Here is a 5,975-nt window from a genome sequence, read left to right on the forward strand (position 1 = left end):
CTGCGGCGCCGCGCTCCGCTGCCGGCGTGCGAATTTGCAAGTGAGATGCAGAGAATAGCGGCGGCGGCTCGGGTGGCCTTTAATCTTTTATGGAGGCGCGGGGAGGGGATGCGGTAACGCTGCCTCAGTACCTGCGGCCTCTGACACCTCGGGCAGCGGGGTACCCCTGACTGTTGCTTTATGAATGGAAAAAACTCTCTTGTTTAAAAACCAATTGTTTCGCTCCTACTTTTTGCTCAATGCACCCACTGACCGAATTTTTCCTTTTCTGTCACTTTGCAATTGTGCTTTAGTTCTGCTGGAAAGTGAGGGGGTCAGATGGGCTGATCCACCCTGTAAGGACATCAGATAAGTAGCAAGCATTTCTTTCTGTCTGAAGTACTCAGCTCCAACCGCTGCCAATAATAAGAGCGCAGTGTATTTTAATTTACATTCAGCTGATTCTTAGAATGGTGTTGAAAACATCAGTGTGCTCAGATGGCTCTGCAATAAACCATGGACAGGTAAACAAAACACTAAATTCATTTGCACCAGGCCAGTTTTGTTTCACTGATTGTTTTGTTCCTGATTGCTTGGTTTTAAAGTATTGAGACTTAAATGCAATTTGTTGAGTGTTTTCCTGACAGTTCAGGATTTAGGTACAGCCCTGTTTCATGTATGACCCCTAAAGGCCATCACCGATCTTTTATAACATGAGACAACCAAATGTGGCTTGGTCTTCTAAAGAGGAATCTTTAGACGTATGGAACCAAGTGTTTTGCTTTGTCTTTAGGTTGCACTGAAGTAAGACCTTGCTGCTGCAAATAGAGCTGGCTACCATGAAGCTTGCCGGAATTGTGTGCATCAGGGAACACTATGGAGCAATTTTCAACATGGAGAAGAAACTGTTGTGTGCATCTGGTCACAGAGGACATTATTTCAACGACAGAAAACTTCCAGTGAGTGGGGCAGCAAATCCCTGGCACCAACCCCCTAGCTCTGGAGTGAAGGGAAATGCTGGAGCACTGAAGGATAAAACCATGAGAGCAGTGGTGACCGGAGGTGGAGGCTACTTAGGATACAAGCTTGGATGTGCTCTTGCCAGCTCAGGAGCTTCAGTTGTTCTGTATGATATACACAAGCCTATCTGGGAAATTCCTAATGGAGTAGTGTGCATCCAGGTATGACAAAATACATGTTCACAACAGTCAAGGTTAGTTTATTTGCCTTTTCCATAACATTTTACTAGTATTCGCAGAATCCAAATACCCAACTGCAAATAATTGGAAATTTTAAGGACATTTTTAACTGTGTGAATATCCCACACGATTTTTTATCAGCAAGAATTTAATATTCACATGGAATAAGAAGAGCGGTGAAAACTGTAATACGCAGCACGGAGTATTGCTTCATCTCTTGTCTCTGAAGGTACTCCTCAGGACCACCACTCCCCACACCTGGGCCTTAGTTTATTCACCTGTGCGATGAGTAGTGCACTTTATAATTCAGAGAGGTGTTAAGAGGTTAATGAACATTTTTAAAGTTCTTTGAGTTCTATGGAAGAAATGTGTGATTATCAGCAAGTATTGAAATTGATCTAGTGTTCAGTCCCAGGATGTACAGTATGTGCAATTACATACACATGTTCCCTCTGTGCTAACCCACTATATACCAAATGCTAACCCATCATTTTGATTTCAGGTCCAAATATCTTTTCATATGTATTACAGGCAGATGTCAGGGATTATGATGCCATATTTGCAGCCTGTGAAGGGGCTGACTGTGTGTTTCATGTAGCTTCATATGGAATGTCAGGAAGAGAGCAAGTGAGTCCAAATTGTTTTGTATTTTTCTGTGTGACTGCCCGCACTGAGGATGGGAGGCCTGATTTTGTAACATTGCATGTTAGATTTTCTTCCCTTCAAATGAAGCTGGGAGCCGGAATCCATGCCCATGCTGTTCTGGTGCAAACAAGTAGGCTGCTTACAGTACCCTTTTCTTAGTATGAAATGATTTCCACATCATTAGAGGCACTAACTACAGCCTGGGAGGGCTGTTGGTTTGGAACATTGCAAGAACAAAGGGACAGAAAGGGGAGGGCAGGTTCACTCTAAAACCTCTTTCCTTAAACCTTATAAATGGAACCCCTACATGTAAGGTCACTGGAAGCAGTGAAATCTGAACTAAATTGTAAGTACTTTATGTAGCTAAATTAAAATAACTGCTTTATTTCAAGTCCTAGTTGTTTGCCGCTAGTAGGTAAAAAGCTGCAAGGATGTACTTGATGTGGGATCCACAGTTTTTATGATTGAAGTTAAAAACACACACACTCCTTACATTATTTAATTAAAATGAACTTCAGTAATTATCTTAGCTGTCTAAAAGAGCTTATTAAAAAATATTTTCAACTGGGCAGTGTATACTTGGAATTACTCTAGGGAGCAAGCTGGTCAATGAATACTATTGAATACAATGAAACATGGATAATTTAACACATTGTTTACAGTTTTATAATCATTGGAAATAGGAAGAAACACCATGATTCTCTTTACTTCAAGCAAGCTAGTCTGTAAAAAATGTAAGAAAATTACAGGTATAGCTTAAAAATAATAATTGACTTATTGATGTCTGAAACAGCAGTCTATATCTATCTATCTACCTATATTTATTTTTTAATCAAAGCACTCATTACTTTTATCTATGGACACTTACAGCATCCACTTATGGAATTTAAAATGTATCATTACTCAAAAGTGCACCACTTCTTTATTTTCCCAGTTGCACAAAGAAGAGATTGAAACAGTAAACATCGATGGGACAAGATTCATCATTGATGGTATGTACCTAACCCTGCCGGTAGGTGTTGGTATGGCATATCAAAGTATCATGCCATTTAGGAAAAAAAACATACTTGGTTGCCAGAAACTGCTTTTTTTACCAAATACATCACAGTTTTGACAGAAGATGAGAAAGCATGTCAATGGTTTTTTCATACCTGATTCTGCTATGGGGCGAGATACGAGAGTCACCACCACGGTTCAACTACTTCAGCTTGTCATAACCATGTTTGACATTATGGCAGAATCTGTATGCATGTAAGACGTTAACAACTTCCATGCATATTTTGTAGCTGTAAGCCTCACTGCTGTATTACAGCATGTGCACAGGTCGTGGGCAGCCCTTGGAACAGAAAGTCTTCTAGCTACCTACCCGGCTGGGGCTGAAGCCCTGTCACCAGGCTGGTAGCAGCCATTCCAAAGGCATACTGTTAGCTTACATTATCTAAATTAGGAGATGCAGAATAATAAAGCACTTGGTTCTGAACTGATATTTTCCATCTAACTGTTGTCTTCCATATACTTTGTGTCTTAAATAATCCAATAATAACATGGAAGGATTTGCTCTTCTAAGATTTGCCAGAAAATCTAACAAGTTTCTCTGAAGAAGCCCATCTCCCCTTCATACAGGTTTTTTTTCTATTTTGTTCAAGCTTCCACTGAACTGCTTTACTTTATATATTGCTGCAGCTTGCAAACAAAGGAACATCACTAGATTGATATACACCAGTACAGTCAATGTGGTGTTTGGAGGGCTTCCTATTGAAGATGGTGATGAGGAAACTGTGCCATATTTTCCTATAGAAAAGGTATTTGGGTTGTATTATTTTTTCACCTTTCCTCCTTGTTTACATTCTTCTTTCCAAAAAAAAAAAAGCCTGGCATTTTGAATAATATAATATACCGAATATATTATTTCTCTGAGGCAGTGCAATAAGAGAACAAACTCTAGAATACAGACCAATCATGATGTCTTAAAAACTTGGCTCCTGACTTTTCCGTTATCTGAAAAAGAAATCCAGATTACTAAGTAGTGATCAATTACATTCTTGGCAGCATTAAAGCATACATATATTTATTACTTCTCAAATGGATTGAAATTAATTAACTGGGTTTGCATAAACAAAAATGTTTGCTTGCCTTAGCAATCTGCATATATTTTATCCTACACCAGTCTCCCAAAACTTCTGTATTTTGAGGTGTTTTACATAGCAGATGTAAAAGGGGAGCAGAGAAGCAATGCCTCTCTGTTCTGCCATTTCAAGAATAGATACAAACCTGTTTGCTTTTTTTTCTGTAGCATGTTGATCATTATTCCAGAACCAAATCAATTGCAGAACAAATGGTACTAGCAGCTAATGGAACTCCACTAGCAGGTACTTTTCTGTTAGCAATTCATAGTAAAATGCATTCCTCTTCTTCCCTTGCCTCACTAACATCCTGCATCCTGTATCAGTCATTCAGTAGACAAGAGTGTCCAGCAGTTATGAAATCAAGTTACCTACCCTTCTCACAAACGGAAGGATTTTCTCTTAAAAATCACTTTTAATTGTAGTTCTCACAGTACCAACAAAAGGTCTTGGCATGGCAGCAGTGAGTTCAGCATCTTCACTGAAAAGATTAAGACAGCAATAAATTAAACAATAATGTGTTTATGTTGCTGCAATATGCGGTATAAGTAGAACATGAATGCTGATGAAATTGTTCTCCCCTTCCCTTATAGTTATATATTAAAATCTGAATAAGGCACCTGATACTACAGCCTGGAATTATTTATTAGAGCTTCCCAAAGTTTTCCGTGTTGAGGAAGGCAGTTGTACACTTGAATACTTAAGCTCACCTGTGAGATACTGTACCTGCCAGCACAAAGCAAATTAATGTAAAGTGCAACATGACGCCATGCCAACAAGTGATACAGAGCTAAATTTAGCCGTGGGCAACTTAGAAAAAAGACTTTCTGCACCTGATACTTGCAGAGAGCTATAAACGGATATCAAGTCATTGATTGGCATTTCACACCAATAGAATTGTTTTGTCCAAAAAGCTTTTTTTCTTATTTTCTCCTTTCTTAGCAACATATCAACATATCAAAGATGCTCTGATTTTCGAAGCAGTATATACAGTTGTGCATTTCTCAGTGAAACTCACACTAATTTACCTGTGCAGAGGATCAAAGCGATTCATTGGGGTTTTAGCCAGCCACTGTTCCAAACATCTCAATTAGATCCTGTGCTATCAGCATGAATTAGTATTTTGCAGGTTTTCAAGTAATATTAAGAAGAGTTATTAAGAACAGCAGATGACAAACCAGTCAACTGCTATACTTGGGAATTACTGGATTTTTACAATGACTCTTACTTTATCCCACTGAGGTTATCAAGAGGGTCCACAGCAGTTCTAGTGGGAGCAGGATGTGCCTACTACTGAGAGCCTTTCAGCTCCATTTTACACACACAGTGAGATACTGTTTCCCTGCAATAATTTTCTAAGAGATCAGTTTGGTTTCATTCCACTTTCTTACTAACGACTTGCTCACTTCAGCAAATTCATCCCCAGAGTTGGCACTCTCACCAACTGCTTTGGCACAGAGATAAAGGACTGGTTGGTTAGAAGTTTGGAAATAGTATTTTCTAGTTCTATTTCTAGCAATTTCTAGGAATTTAGCTATGCCAGTGCTTTGAGAACTCTTAGAATGGTTTGGGTTGGAAGGAACCTTTAAAGACACCAAGTCCCCCCCCGTCCCTATGGAGTATTGCTGGCAGGATTTTTTGAATCCTGTTTTGCTATTTTGCATGTTTTGATTTGCCAACATTATTCATCTACTAGTTCAGCACCTTCTGGTGTGTGGTATTGTTAAGCTGGTGAAGCAAATTTAATTTACAGTAAGTTATGCTACAGCATTCTTTAGCTCATGCAGTGATAACATAAGTCATGTGAAACTCACGTGGTTTGAATCATTTTATCAATTTTCCCAGGAGGTGGAGTACTGCATACATGTGTTCTTCGCCCACCAGGAATTTATGGACCAGAAGAGCAAAGACATCTGCCAAGGCTAGCAGTATGTACTTCCATTTCTTAATCAACAGAATTTTCTGTGATACTGAACAACATCACTTATCTGTATTACAGACTGACCAACCTTCTTATCTGCCATCAGTT

This window comes from Meleagris gallopavo, chromosome 16 (assembly GCF_000146605.3).
Source record: "Meleagris gallopavo isolate NT-WF06-2002-E0010 breed Aviagen turkey brand Nicholas breeding stock chromosome 16, Turkey_5.1, whole genome shotgun sequence".
In the NCBI taxonomy this organism is placed as follows: Eukaryota; Metazoa; Chordata; class Aves; order Galliformes; family Phasianidae; genus Meleagris; species Meleagris gallopavo.